The sequence below is a fragment of the Herpailurus yagouaroundi genome, unplaced genomic scaffold, assembly GCF_014898765.1.
Source record: "Herpailurus yagouaroundi ecotype Mexico unplaced genomic scaffold, PumYag 29, whole genome shotgun sequence".
In the NCBI taxonomy this organism is placed as follows: Eukaryota; Metazoa; Chordata; class Mammalia; order Carnivora; family Felidae; genus Herpailurus; species Herpailurus yagouaroundi.
In genome coordinates this window covers 83,519-99,036 of record NW_024412377.1, presented here as the reverse complement: position 1 = coordinate 99,036, position 15,518 = coordinate 83,519, and the positions used below count along the sequence as shown (strand labels likewise).

General features: G+C 58.1%; 1 pseudogene; it reads left to right on the top strand.

Annotated features, from left to right (window-relative positions):
- The first annotated feature begins 8,488 nt into the window (after positions 1-8,488).
- Positions 8,489-15,302, top strand: LOC121040754 (ADP/ATP translocase 2-like; annotated as a pseudogene).
- The last annotated feature ends 216 nt before the right edge of the window (positions 15,303-15,518 follow it).

Sequence of the window (15,518 nt, the reverse complement as noted above, 5' to 3'; positions counted from 1 at the left end):
TGGATGGATGGAAGAGTACTTGGATGGATGAGCAGGTAGGCGGATGGATGGGAGCATAGGTGCTGGACGGGAGTATGAATGAGTGAAAGGTCCTGTATTACACCTAAAAGTCTGTCGTTCTGGTCCAATCTCAAATCCCTGCTGTGGGACTTGACACGAATGCTATATTTAGCATTTATTCTTCAAGGACATGGCACTCTTTAATACAAGTGAAATTAACCTCCAAACCCTGAAGCCATGTTTTCTCCCCACACTAACCTCCTGCAGAAAGCAAGCTCTCTGGGAGGGAAGAGCCTGCCCCTGCCCCATATCCTGTCTACGCAGGTCTCAGTCCCTGTGTCCACGCTGCACTTTACCATCGGATTTATGCTCTTCACCAAGTGACCTTTAGACACAAAGTCTGGCTGTTAAAGCCCAGAAAAGCCATGTAATTTTTCCTTTGAGAGAAGCATTTTAATAAAGTTTCTGTATCCGTGAAATAGGTGATTTACAGAGTAAATGGATTCTCCGTGTTTGGCTTTTCTTATATTTATTCCACAATCCCGCTTTAATCTCTGTAGATGCATCTGACCAGCCAAAGTTCATGGCTTTTACCTGCTTCCTGATTACTGACAGCAGAAAAAGAGGTTGCCTTTTTTGAGATACAGTTAATTAGTAAGTCCTGTGCGCCACTGTCCCCATGGAAGACACTGCCCGCTGCCCTCTTCTTCCCAAAGACCCCTGGGTCACAACCGTAGCACAAAGCCTGGGGCACCCGCCCGCCCCGCAGAGCAGGGTCCTAAAACCCAGCCCACCTGACTGCACAGAGAAGGCTCGCCCCAGGGCTGGGAAAACAAAACAAAAGCCAGCGGCTCCCCCACCTGTGTCTGCAGGTGGGGGTGGGGGGTTGCCTGGACTCCCCCCCCCCCCCACCCAGCTTCCCGGTGCGGAGTTGGCTGGGCGGGGGAGCAGTCCCTTCATCCAAGCTCGAGAGCCATGGCCTTCTTTCAACTGCCATTTTTGGTGTCCTTACACAGAATGGAAATGGCAGAATATTTCAATTTAGTGAGTCTGGCTTCATTCTTCATTTTAACAAAACAGAAAATACGAGTCAGTGCACCTGAGAACAGGGCAAGTTCCACTGCGTGGAACATGTGCTTCAGGTGCGTGCACGTGAGAGCGAGAGAGCGAGAGAGGATCAGAGACAGACAGAGATGGAGAGACACAGAGACAGAGCAGGGGAAGGGGTGGCGAGGCAGGAGGAAGGGGCGGGGAGGAGAGAGGGAGACACGAATTTTCGGGTCAGGTTGAAGACTCGGGGCCCTGCACCCCCTCCGTAGGGCGGGCAACCGCTTGATCTGCTCAGGAGGTGGGTCACCCCAGGCCCCACTCCGCCCCTCGGCCCAAGCTGGCAGGTGGGGAAGGGGAAGGCCCAGGGCAGGCAAGTCTGAGAAGGGACTGGGTCCCGAGGGGTGGGGGTGGCCAAGAGGGGGATTTGAGGACAGCAGACCGCCCTCGTTGTCCGGGTACACGACAGAAAGGCAACGGAGCCCCGGTGGACTGGGGGGGGGGGTGCTGAGTTACCCCCGTTTCCCTGGGCAGAAGGCCTCCCAGCCTTTAGTGTAGGAATATGCACCGCTGTCTGCAGCAGGAATCAAGGGCCCTGGGGCCACAGGTCACAGACACCTGCACGCGCTGGCCAGGGGTCAACAGGTGAGGGGAATAGGTACAGAGCAGAGCAGAGGCTGCTGATGTTAGAGAACCGTTCAATCACATCGAAATGCAGCCTGGTGTCGGCCGGTACCTGTGTCTCCGGGAAGGGAAGCCAGACCCTCAGACTCCTAAGCAAGTGTAGGACGCTGTGTCAGTCAGGATCCTTGGTAGGATCTGTCACCTCCACCCAACTAGAGGACCCGGGGTCACTCACAGAGGCCCCTGGGAACGGCCGGTGTGTGCAGGGGACACAGGAGCTGGCCTAGGGGCAGGCCTCCCCACCACCCCTGCCCTGGCGCCCAGCCAGCGCCTCCCACAGCCACCGCCAGAGCCAAGATCGCAGCGGAGGCTGGCTAGCCGTGGGGCACATCCTGGGCACCCCACAGGAAGTCACGCGGGGACGGCCATCCACCCCGCGCGGGCTGCGGCGTAGCCCAGAAAGGGCAGAGTCCCTTTCTTGTGACTTTACTTGGCCTGTTACAAAGCCGTGAGTCTGACACCCAGGGGAACTTGCTCAGAAACTCAGACTCTGAGTCTCCCCAGGCTCCAGTCTTCCAGCAACGTACGAGGGACCAAAGACATCCCTCCTGTTCCTCCCGGCTTCCCCCTGCTCTCCCCGAGGGGCTTAGACTACCACGGGACCGTCATGACACTGGGAACTTCTGCCCTGAGTAGGCCCCTGCTCTTGAGGGGGTGGTGTTTTCCAGGAAGGCTGCCCCCCTGGGGACGGCTGCCTCAGGTGTCCCTCCAAGCACACAGGGTGAACAGAAGGCATGGGAAAAAATAGCACAAATGCTATTTGCTTAGAAATCTGGCTTTTCCAAACAGAATGCAAAGGACTTCTGTTTCTATAACTGAACTTTAAAAACCCAGCCAGTATTGACTTATGCACTAAATGTATTTGTCTAGAATCTAAATAATTTTACTTATTCCAGGAGCTAAATTCCTCTCTCTTCAAGTTATCAGTCGTGTGGATGAAGCGTCCGGCAGACGCTTCGTCGGGTTCAAACCTGAACGCCTCCGCCCTGGGGCCTCACTGGACACTCCTTCCCCGTCTGGATCAAAGGCTAATATTTGGAGAGGCTTTTCGACAAACGCATTCAAAGGCGGGTTACAATCCACCAGCTATTAAACATTCGGATATCCGTTAAGCCTTTTTCACACAAGAAACTTCAATCGAAGATTCTAAAAAGTTCTATTATACACAAAATGATCATTTTAAAAGCTGAGAAGGAAAAGGTGATAGTCACCTACAGATCCATTCCAGAAGGCGGCAAACTAACTCTTCCAGCCGCCGGGGGGGGGGGGGGCCGGGGGGGGGGGGGGGGGCTCGGGGGGCGGTGCACCGAGGGGGATGCACTGCAGGGGAGGACAGGCCTCTTCCACTCCCTCTGCTCCCTCACCGTGCCCGGGCAGCTGTCAGAAGCCTTACGGGAGCTGAACCCTAGCAAGGGGCCCGACAGGTGGGGACGTGGGTCCCGGCCCCAGGACGACGCTCTGCAGGCCACCGGCTCCTGAGAGGGTGTTTCCAGCACGTAGAAGGGGTGGGTTTTTAATCCAGTGAGTAGCTTTCTGACGGCTCCGCGCGACTTTCTAGCTGGAGATGCAAATAGATCGAAACTACCAGCTGAGCTGTCCTGCTGACCACGGCCAGGGGCTGCCGCTGCCCCATGGGTCCCGGCGACGCAGCCTCGGCAGGCCAGGGGTGTGTGCAAGAAGCTGGCCCCGGGGCTGCTGTGCCATAGGTGCGCTCACTTGCTCCCGTCCCCTTCCCTGCGCCTCCCTCCCGGGGCAGACGCAAGGCCACTGCCTGTCTGGTGAGGTGAGTTAGCCTCCCCCACACACGCTGGCCCGCCACCGCCAAGGCCAGCTTCTCTCCACCCAGCCAGAGCCCCCGGGGGCCAGCACCCCACCTCCTGGGCACCTGCCCCCAACTCCATGCCCCTCAGTCCTGCCTCCCACCTCCCACCCCAGCCCCTCCTTGCCCTAAGCAGTGGCTCTGAGGCCTGTGGGGACGTCCACAGGCGGAGGGATGCCTGACCCCCAACCCCCAGCAGGCCCAGGCCGGGCGGACATGGGTTTGGGGGTCCCACTCCACGCTAACAGGTATTTAGCCAGTATTTTGGCCGTATGCTGCAAGACAGAGGGACCTGCGTCTGGACACCGTGCCCTACTTAGGAAATCTCTCTTCGCTGAGAGACAGGAGTTAGCAAGCCTGAAATTACTTTGTGCGTGTTCTCGAACCGAGCAAGCAGCAGATAATCAGAACCCGCTGCATCGTTTGCAGACAGAGCACAAAATGAGCATCCAGAGGCCCTTTTCAAAGCTCATTAAAGGGTCTCAGGGTGGCGGCCGTGGAGCTCTGAACAAAGTCCCCGCAGAGCGCGAGGCCCTGGGGGTAGGAGGGTGTCACCTCGGGAGACAGAAGCAGCAGAGAGAAAGAGAGAGAGGCTGCAGGGAACGGATGGGCTGGGTGCCTGGGGGGTGGTGCAGGGTAGCCCTCAGCTCTGTTCCCAGACAGCCCGGGGTCTAACATCCACCTGCCACGGGGTGGGGGGGGGGGGGGGGGGGCCGGAGCTGAGACCAAGGAAGTGCCAGGAGGCTGGGCCACATGAGAGCCGCAGGGCCAGGGCGCACCCCGACAGCAGGGCTGTGGGAAGGACCCAAGCCGGCCCGAAGGTTCCCACAGGCCAGGTTTGCCACAGTCCGTGCAAAGCTAACAATGCCGGTAGTGGCCCGGAGCCCCCCGTCCCAGCTCCGGCTGCCACAGGGAAGTGCCTTAGACTGGGGAGTCTGCAGACACATTTATTCCTCACGGTTCTGAGAGCAGGGCCTCCAGGCGCCACCCTCACTCACGTGGGCGGAGCGCACGCTCCGGCGTCTCTCCTACGGGGGCGCTGATCCCACCCTGGGGCCCACCCCGGGAACCCTGTCCCACCCAAGCGCCTCCGGAAGGCCCACCTCCTGACCATCACAGCGAGAGTCAGGGCTGTGGCACATGAATCCGGGGGACACACCTGTTCAAGCCCTGGCACCACTGAACAAAACAAGTGCCCACAAGTCCACAACAGAGGGAAGGCGGGGCAAGCTCCTCCTTTGGCAGAGTGCTGGGGACAGTAGAACCCGAGGCCAACGCCAGGGCCAGCGATCGTGCCGTAGGCAGGACCCCCAGGGGCGTTAAGTCAGCAGGCAGGTCCTCACAAGGTACCGAAGCGGGAAGTGGTAACTTTGCAGCAGAGAAGCCGCAGACGCCGGGTCACCGAGCGGTCAGGATGACACAGCGAGCGCCTGGCCGCGACGCTCCCAAGGGGGGCCCTGCAGGGCTTCGGCAAGACCGCCAGGAGACAGCAGATGGGCCCAGGCTGGGACACGTACCTCACCATGGCCGATGCCCCCAAACGTGCGGAGGACAAGGCTCCGCCCCCGGGGGAGACCCAAGAGACACTGAACGCGGTTGTGCCCTGGGTCAGGTCCCGGCCCGGAAAAGGAGCGCAGGGCAGGCTGCAGAGACGGGTCTCCCGGCCGCTGCTGTCGGGGAGCCACTGTGGGCCACGTCCGTCTTCCATCGCGTTTTGTAACGTATTTTGTAAGTAATGATTTCAGAGTGAAAAGCTGGACAATAAAACCATTAAAGCAAAGATCTTCTCTGGTCCTCTGAGTCCATCCCACTGAGGACACAGTGCCATGCTCCGCGTCACTGGGACAATTCACTTCTCTCGCTCAGTCTCCCCGCCTCCCACTACACCCGTTAGTGGTGGAGTGGGGCCCCCAAATCCACGTCTGCCAAGAACCTCAGAGCAGGGCCTCGTCTGGTAACATGGGACCGCCCTGGAGCCGGCTGTGCCCTGGCCGACCCCACCCCCCACCCCCGGCATCCTCGCAGGAGGAAGAGGGACACGCAGACACCTGGTGGAGACGGGTAGAGAAGGGTTGACACAGCCACAAGCAGGGACACCTAGGATGCCAGCAGCCCCAGGAGCGGGAGGGAGGCCCCCAGGGGTTTGCCCTCAGAGCCCCCGCAGCCAACGCGCCCACTCCCCACTCCGTGGCCGTGGACTCTGGCCTCCAGCACTCAAGGGACCAGATTCCTCTTATTCTAAGCCTTGCAATCTGTAGATGCTCCGGGGACAGCTCACTTCGCCGACGTCCACACTAGCATCGGCCTGCTTCCTTCTCTCTGATTCTACGTGTGTGGACCTCCCGCAGAGGCCCGGCCTGCCAGCCCTGCCTCACCTCCCACGTGGCCGCTCCCCCAGACGTTTCGCTTCCCTGTAACTGGACGAACACTAGGTGCGTTAACACCTTCTGTTTTCACTTCGGTTCACTCTCGGGAGACAGCTGCCTGCTCCTTCCACAGCCGTCCTTCCCTCCGCATCTGGATGTCGCCGGCGCTCTCCTGCACTCGGGCGTTCCGGCCGTCTCCGATCCTCACTGCTACAAACACCGCCACAGCGAGTGCCCTGTAGCGCAGGACAGATGCCAGCATGGCCAGCCTTGGGGCTGTGGGGACAGTTTGGTGGCTGCAGCCACGGCCCCTCCCCAGGGCAGCAGCATGCCCCGCGACCTGTTTCCTCATGAGATGCCTCGGAGGGCACCAGAGCACTGCCCTCGGTGCCCTCAGCGGTGGGAACCTGCTTTTGCACGTGAGGTCTGCTTGCCCACGTCTGGGGCGCTGCAGGGGTGGGGCGGGGCGTTGTCATGAGCGGTGGACATGTTTGAAGCCCAGAACCCGTCTCCGCAACCCGGGGCTGAATTCAGTCTGGTTACAGATGTTTACCTGAGTGGCGTGTCGCTTGAAAGGAAAACCCTCCAACAGCAGTAAGCAGATGGACATAAACTGCCCGCCCTGAGGGCCCCCAAGGCCACTCTGAGCTGGGTCAGTCCCTGGAGGGGCCAGGCAGGGACGTGCACGGGACCCCTGCCCAGCCGCCACCAAAGCACCCAGCGCTCACTGGCCCAGCTTGCCTGACACACAGCCCCTCCTGCCTATCCTCACCCCGGGTCTCGGGCACCACGTCTGGGACAAGCCACATCTGAGTTCCCGACTCTCTACCCCCATCACAGATGCGCTGTCACCTTCCTGGCTTCTGTGGTTTCTTCCTCTTGGTGTGACTGCTGGTGCCACGTGGGCACAGTCGGGGGACCCTTCTCCTCACTGACTGGCCCCCGAGTCTGCAGGTGCGTGGGGGCGCTGCTGACCGCCCTGGTGCTCCCTCTGCTCCGGTCCAGCCCAGCTCCTGCAGCTCCGGGACCTGAGACACAGCCCATGTTGGGGCCTCCCGCCTGTGGGAAGCCCCAGGACTCTGCAGCCACAGGCATATCCACCCCTTCTAGATGGCTCGGTCTCTAGAGAGGCAGGACCCTGTGCCCTCCCGAGGCAGCCCTAGCCCTGCTCTCCTGCCTGGGGAGCACTCACACTTCACCAGTTCCCCCTTCCTTCCTGCCAGATCCTCGTGTATCCACCATCCAGCCCTTCACACACTAGGGGGTGGCAGGCGGCACGAGCTCTGCTCAAGGGGCGTCGGTGGCCCGGCCCCCAGCCCCAGAGGCTTCTTGCTTCAGTTTCCTTGTGTGCAAATCGCTCCAACGTGGGTAGGTTGTGGGCACTGAACGGAATCGATGCGTGTTGTTCTCAGGACAGCGCCTTCACATGGCGTCTCTTCCTTCCAGACCAGCGGACAGGAATGTCGGGTGCCCTGGGGCCGAACCTCAAGTTAAGAGCACCACCTCCGAGGCCCTGCTCCACGCGTGCACCTGGCGTGGTTTCCAAGGGTCCACCGGTGCCCCTCAGCCTGTGGCAGCGTGCCCGTGCTCCCGGGAGGCCCGGTGCCCTGGCGCCTGGGCTTACCACGTGGGAGGTCCAGAGCGATCATTACCACTCGTGACCGAGGGGCAATTACACCAGCAATCAGAGCCCAGGCTGGGAGTCAGGGAAATGTCAGCATGGGAGACAAGGAAGCTTGATCAAGCATTAGGCACAGCCTCCGGCTGACTTCTTCCTGCCGCTGAAAGAGCTGTTTCCATGAGCCAGTCGGCTTTCAGACGTTGTTTGGCGGCCCGTGTGTTCCAGAGAATAGAATCCATTACTCGTTCAAGACGGGTTTCCTGAGGTAACCGCGAACCCCAATATTGACACTAAGTCGTATTAAGAGCGTTGTGGGAAGGCCAGCCTGGCTTTTTGTAAGATAATAATAGTGCTCGCGTGTTCTAAGGCTGAAACCTGTAATCTCGTTGATTTTCCACCGGGAAATGGGGCTGTTGATGAGGCCTAACCCTGGGGACCATCAGCGCTGCCCCGGGGGCAGTGGAATCAAGGGACCCCTCCCCCCACCCAGCTCCCGACACCTCAACAGGCCAAACTTCCTCCTGAGACCTCCGAGCAAGACACTGGACCGCCCTTTCTCCTGAGACCCTCCTGGGGGACACTGGACCTCCCCTTTCTGACACCAGCCCCCTCCAACAGGAGGCTGGGGAGCATCTCCGGGGACCAGTGTGCACTTAAGTGTCAGGGATGCAGAGGGACACACAGTCCTGGCTTGGCCTGCATCTCCCCCCTTCCCACGACCTCACGTGCCCCCGGCATTTCCTCCGACCCTCAAAACAACAGGGATTAATTACGGAGACACACTGGGGGGATTTGCAACAGAACTGAGGGCTGCTATGGAAGGGATCGTTTTCTGCAAGTTCGTCTGTTGAAGCCCTGACTCCTAACCCCTTAGAATGTGACCGTGTTTGGACGTCAGGTCTACAGAGGTGGTCAAGCCAAAGCAGGTCACTAGGGTGTCCCTGATCCAACATGACCCGTGTCCTCCTAGGAAGACGAGAGCCGGACACAGACACGCACGGGGACGGCCAGGTGAGGACACAGAGTCGGCACATACAGGCCAGGCAGAGAGGCCTCAGGAGGAACCCGCTCTGCCCCCACCCGCGTCCTGGCCTCCCGGCCTCCCAGCCTCCAGCACCGCGAGAAGTAAATGTCTGACGGCTAAAGCCGCCCACCTGTGGGACCCAGTTACGGCAGCCACGAGAACTCACTCAGAGCCCAGGGCCTGGCCCTCGCCTCTCTTACCCCAGCCCACCCGACACCTCGCACATGGGCGTTCTAACCAGCGAAGATGACGGGGGCGGTCCACGCAACGTGGCCACTCCTCCGTGCCAGGCACTACTCTGGGGGCCTCTGATCCTTACCCTTCCCGACCGCTCTGCCGTTGGGCGCACTATGCTGACCACACGAAGGAGAGCGCCAGGGAGCCCACACCTCACCTGAGAACGGGGGCCACCTTCCGGGCTCCCCGGCTGTGGCCGCCTGACTTTCTGAGATAACGCAAAGAAACCCACTTGATCCCAGAGAAGATGCGCAGAGCTGGGCCCCTACCCCAAACTGCCTCTGGCAGCTGTTCTCTCTAAGGCGTGCGCCTAGGTGGCGCCTCAACTGCAGCTTCCAACTTCCCGGACCCAGCAGCCCACCGACAGGATCTTGTTTTTACTGGACGAGCCCCGCAGAGTCGGTCTGCGATGCACTGAGACCCGGTGATCCGCGGCGGGGGCTGCTCCTTAGCTCGGAAACACCGCAAGCACAGCACAGCCCGGGACCCGGAATAGCCACAGCCCCTGCTCCCGAGGCCGCTTATTCTCCACGATCAGGGAAACAGAAAGGAAAACAACCCCCAGTCAAGGGACAGCATCTCACCTGTCAGACCGGCAGAACTCCACAGGTCGGACACTGTCCTCTGCTGGCACAGCTACAGAGAAACAGGTTTCCTGAGCCTTTACCAGCAGGACACCAGCAGCCTGCCACCTGAGGGGAGGCGCCGGGCAGCCGCTGGAGAAGCGTCCCCACGTCCATCGTCTGAATCGACGGTTCCCCGTCCAAGGATCTACCTCAAAAACACACTGGCAAATTAAGACATGGAAAAACGTATGTTCGAGGTCACGCGTTATAGTCCAAGTTTTCACAGCTAAAGGCTAGAAACAACGCAGGTGTCTATGAACAGGGAGGTAGTTGAATAAACTGTTACGCCCCCCAAAACGGAGAAGCGTGCCTGCACAAAGATAGAAGAAAGAGATCTATTTGCCACATGGGGTTTTCTCCAGGACACGCAAAAGATTGTAAAACTCAATGGAACTTCCAGAAATGAAAAACAGAACATCTGAAATGGAAAATTCACAGGATAAGCTTAACAACAGTTTGGAAAATACACAAAAGAATCAGTGAACCTGGATACATAACATTAGAAAGGGTCCAAACCTAAGCATGGGAAGGGGGAGAAACTGAAAAACTAAACAGACCTTCCTCACCATCGAACAGCATCAAGCTGTCTGATATACACACAGCTGGACTCCAAAGAGGAGGCAGACCGAATATTTAAAGGCTTCTTGGCTGCACATTTGCGAACTTGATGAGACTCCCGAAGTAAAGGAGTTCGGTAAGCATCCAGCGGGACAGACAAGAGGAACCACGCTACAGCACGTCACCGACGAATTGCTAAAAAAGCAATGGCTTTAAAAAAAATTCTAAAACCAGCCAGAGAAAAGGGACACACTCTAGGCAGAGAAACAGGACCAGAAAAAACTGTGAATTTTTCATCAGAAACAACACAGGCCAGAAGGTACTGCAACAGTGTGCTTCCACACGCTGAAGAAAACACGCGTGTCAACCCGGGACTCTACAATTACTGAAAATACCTTTCCAAAAAACGAAGGCAGCCCAGGGACCTGGAGTTCCAGCCGGTTCCTACCACATTCCCCCAGTCACCTGCCTCCTCTTTCCTTGGAACGTGACAGAAGCCACGGTGTCCTCCGCGGGTGCAGCGCCCGAGACCATCTCCGAGACCACGACGGTGCCTGCCGAGCGGGTCAAGCTGCCGCCACAGGTGCAGGGTGCCAGCAAGCACATCGCCACAGACGGCGATGCAAGGGCATCACAGGCTGTGAGGTTCGTGTCCCCAAGGAGCAGGGGGTCCTGTCCTCCTGGCGTGGTCACCGGCCAACGTCGTCAGATACTTCCCCACCCAGGCCTTCGACTTCGCCTTCAAAGATAAACACAAGCGGGTCTTCCCGGGTGGTGTGGACCACAGAGGTCAGTTCGGCGCTACTTTGCAGGGCATCTGGCATCAGGTGGTGCCGCTGGGGCCACATCCCCGTGTTTTGTGTATCCTCTGGATTTTGTTCGTACCCGTCTGGCAGCTGATGCGGGCAAAGCTGGACCGGAGAGGGAACCCAGGGGCCTCGACGACTGCCTGGGTGAGATCTACAAATCCGATGGGATGGAGGGCCTGCGCTGTGGAGGGTGTTCTCATGTCCCGAGCTGCCTACCTCAGTGTCTGTGCCGCTGCAAAGGGGTCGCTCCCAGGTCCCGAGAATACACACACGTTCCTCAGCCGGGTGACGGCACGACCCGTCACAGCGGCTGCAGGGCTGACTTCCATCTGTTTGACGCTGTTCATCGGACATCGGGTCCACAGGCTCGCTTCGCTGCCCGAGCAGGACACTCCGCAAGGAAGGAGGCAAAGCTTTCTACAAGTGGGCTAGTCCAGCGTTCTCAGATGCATGGGGCGCTTCTGCGCTTGTCTCGTGTGACGAGTCGAGAAGCTCGTGCAAGTTACGCTAGTGTTTCTCCCTGTGAACAGGCATGTTGTATCACAGAACATCTCTTGAGGATTCTTGACAGACTGTTGGCCCTCTATTTATCAACGATAACTACTGGTTGGAAATGGAAACCAATGATGTTTGTCTGACCCTTTTATCTCTTAAGGCCATTTCCATGATGGTGGGACTCCATTGTATTTTTTTATTTCAGTCACTCCTGAAAAATAAATTCGAGGAAATAAAAAAATGAAGGCAGGTTAAAAGTATTTTCATTCACAAATGGTTGACACAATTCACCACCACTGGATCTACGTCGTAAGAAGTGCTTTAAAAAAGCCACGGAAGCAAAGGAGTAAAGAGCAGCTAGAAATCAAGACACGCACAAAGGAGCCGAGAGAGCAGGTGGGTGCATGTGAACTGATGTCAAGTACATCTGTGCTCCTGCTTAACTTACTCAAAGTACAGCTGACCGTTTAAAGCAAAAAGGACGATGTTGTCACGGACTTGACGGCATACACGGAAGTGAAACGTATGACAAGTTAGAAGGAAGCAACAGGAGAACAGAATAGAACTTTGCTGTCCAAAGTTGTTGCGGCCCATAGCAACTTTTTCCTTTTTTCCAGCGATGTCTTCTGAGACACCAACAATAAAATAGCAGAAAGAAACTACACCAAAATGAAAAAGCTTCTGCACGGGGAAGGACACAGTCAACAAAACTAAAAGACAACCTACAGAATGGGAGAAGATATGTGCCAATGACATAGCCAATAAAGGGTTCGTGATCCAAGATACATAAAGAACCTAATACGACTCGATACTCAAAACACAAAATTTCCAACTAAAAAATGGGCAGAAGACACGAGCAGATATTTCTCCAAACACAGAGATGACCAACAGACACACGAAAAGATGTTCAACGTTCCTCATCATCAAGGAAATGCAAATCAAAACCACAATGAGACAGCACCTCACACTCCTCAGAATGGCTAAAATCAAAAACAAAAGAAACCACCAGTGTTGGTGAGAATGTGGATAAAAAGGAACCCTCGTGCACTGTTGGCGGGAATGCAAGCTGGTGCAGCCGCTGTGAAGAGTACGGCGGCGCCCCAAAAAGTTAAAGATAAGGGCACCTGGGGGCACAGTCAGTTAAGCGTCTGACTGTTGATACTGGCTCGGTCATGATCTCACGGTTCGTGCGACCGAGCCCCGTGTCAGGCTCCGCGCGGTCACCCTGGACTCACATTTGAGGGGCCCTGGGAATGAACAACAGCCTCACCTTGCAGGAGAATGGTTAGCTTTCAAGGGTCCCTAACCAGACACCCACGCCAACACGTGAGTATCCCACCACCCACCAGCAGCAGGAGGGCTAACCCTAGACACAAGGGCTCCTCTAAGGAACTGACAGTGGGATACGTCTCATGGGTGGGAAGGAAAGTCCTGTGGGAGCCATGCCCTTGCTAGGAGGGCCAAGCATCAGGCAGGTCCGGGCTGGACACTCGGGAGTGATCTGCAGTCTAGAAGCTGGGTCCCCAAGTCCCCGCACGGCACCGGGTTTCTATCTGACCTTCCAGAAAGCCATGCAAGGCATTTATTTATTTATTTATTTATTTATTTATTTATTTATTTATTTATAGTCTCTTTATTTTGCGAGAGAGCGAGTGCAAGTGGGGGAGGGGCAGAAAGAGAGGGAGAGAGAAAATCAGAAGCAGGCTCCGCAGTCTTCTTGGAGTCTGATGTGGGGCTTGAGCTCACAAACCTGAGCCACCCAGGTGCCCCCATGCAAGGCCTTTTTATAGCTGTGACATAGGGAAACTGAAGGACTTTGTAAAAATCTGCTTTTCGCTCCTTTTCCTGATCCTATTCCTGCTAGGACCCGCATCCCCACTTTACACATGCCTTGTAGCACCAACAGTGTGTGTCCTCCTAAGGGACAAGAAGTTAACATTTATCTCAAGTCTTCCAGCACAATAGACGACATCTAAGGAAGAACCAGGTGAGAATAACCAGACCACCAGGAACAGACGTGTGGACGCCAAGGCTCCCTGGCTCTCAGCAATAACTGATGAAGGGCAGCTGGGGGACTGAGGGGACCTACACAGCAGGCCCCAAGCAAAATGAGATTCTCTCCTTTCCTTTCCGGAGTCTCCCAGACACTCCGTACCTGCATTCTGTCTATACCTTCAGTACACTCTGCACTCACCTCCTGCTGGCTCACATTCAATTTCTATCCTGCAGAGGGCCAGGGACACTCGTGCCTGGTCTCGCAGGACCCCCTCTGGATCCTTGGACCTGACCCGCCTGCATCGGCTTTAGATTCATGAGCAGCAGGACACTCAGCGTCGGGGTGTGGCTTTTGCCCCCAGTTGCCAATAAATCTCGACACCTGGGACAGAGTACAAACCAGATCAAAAGTCAGTCTGAGAGGGAGAGGGGTATGAACCTCAGCGTTCTTGGGGCTTTGCGGCCCCTTCCTGAGGCCTGGCTGCATCCTGGCCTTCAGATTCCACGAGGCCCCCCATGTCCCTCGTGTCCCGCTGATGCCCTCTTGTGCTCACACAGCTGGAGCTGGTCTTTGTTCCCTGCAGACTAATTAGCCTGGCGTTCCTTCCTACACTGTGTAGACCAGAGCAGTGACAGCAAAGCAGCAGGGTGCGAGCAGGGGCTCCTTAGGTGTGGCAGGAACACCCTGATGGCTCAGGGGCAAAGGTGGCTCTGTGGCCTTGGTTGCACAGGACTGGTAAGCCTGTTAAGAAGGGTGGATTTTACACTCAGGGTAAGAAGAGGCAGGTTTGCTAAAGCAGAGGACAGACCAGATAGGGGAGGGTGGAGACGGTCTGTGACACACCATTCCATCGGTTGAACCAACAGAGCCAGGAGTGGATTCTACAAGGGAGAACGTGCGGAGGAAAGTTCCTAGTGGCCCCCCAATCTCTGGCCCAGATCCTAGGAGCAGGTGGTCCAAGGCCTCCCTGCACTCAGCCTCAGTGCTTTGTTCCCGGAGGTCTCCATCTCTGCATGAAGTCACATCCCGTCCACAGCGAATCTACTGCCCTACGAATTCCCGCCCAAGCCCCCACCCTAAAGCAGTTTGCCTCCTCCTCTGAAAACCAGGAATAGCACTTTCCATTTCTCTAGGTGCCTCACGCGAGTCTCCCGCAATCAGGCAGGAAAAGCAAGCCCCTGCAGAGGGCTGGCCCACGGCCGGGGAGTTCTGCCAACTTAGCATGGAAGCAGGAAGGGCGCGGGCCCGCGGGCGAACCGAGACAGCTTTCCCCCGAAGGTTCCCAGCGCCGCCGAACCTGGGAACTAGGAGCTACAGCCCCTGGCTGAGCAAGCCCGGCTGAGGGCAGGGGCGCTTCAAGGGGAAGACCCCTCCCCAGGCCCCCCTCTCTGCGGTGTTGTTTCTTCAAATCGCACCCCCCCCCCCCAAGAGGCTCCTATTGAAACAACCACCTGAAATCAGGTCTCTAATTTTCGGGAGTCTATTGACCATTTTCCTCTATTTTGACGTAACTCCAGACGTAGAAAGGGTTTCAAGAACAGCACACGGTCTCTGTATCGCCTCCAACCAGCTTTCCCAAATGTCAACATTGCACCCACTTGTGGGCCCGGTAGGCCGGGGGACAGCGCAGTCCCCACGGCTGGGCGGTAGGGGGTGGTCCAGCCAGTGTCCGCGGATGTGGGGCGGTGCCTTGGAGACCCCGCGACCCCAAGGCGACGGCTCCGCTTCGGCCCCCGGTCCATGCCCCGCCTCCGCCATGCCCCGCCCCCGCCTCACCGCCCCTCCCCACCGGCCCCCTCCGTCCCCGTCCCCTCGCGACCGCCTCGCAGCCGCGCCGCCGCGCCCCATCCCCCTCTGCCTGGCGCCCCCTGCCGGCCGCCTCACCACCCGGTTCCCCGACCCGCTCCCCTCGCGACCCCTCTGCACTCGACAGGCCCCAGCCCAAGCGCCCGGAACCCGCGAGGCAAGCCGGGAGGAGGACGCGGGCGGGAGCCGTCACCAGCGTGCGTCGCGCCCCTGACGCGTGCGTGCGTGCGCGTGCGTCATTGGCTGGACTGCGTTTCCCAGGGGGCCGCGCGGCGCGCCCACTTCCGGCGGGAGGCACGGGACCCGGAAGCGGCCGCGGGGCGGCGAATCCCGCGGCGACAGGTCGGTCGGAGGGCGGCGGGAGCATGCAGGGCGGCCGGCGGCCCGCGGTGCGCGGTGCGTTCGTTCCCCCGCGGCGGTGGCGGCGGCG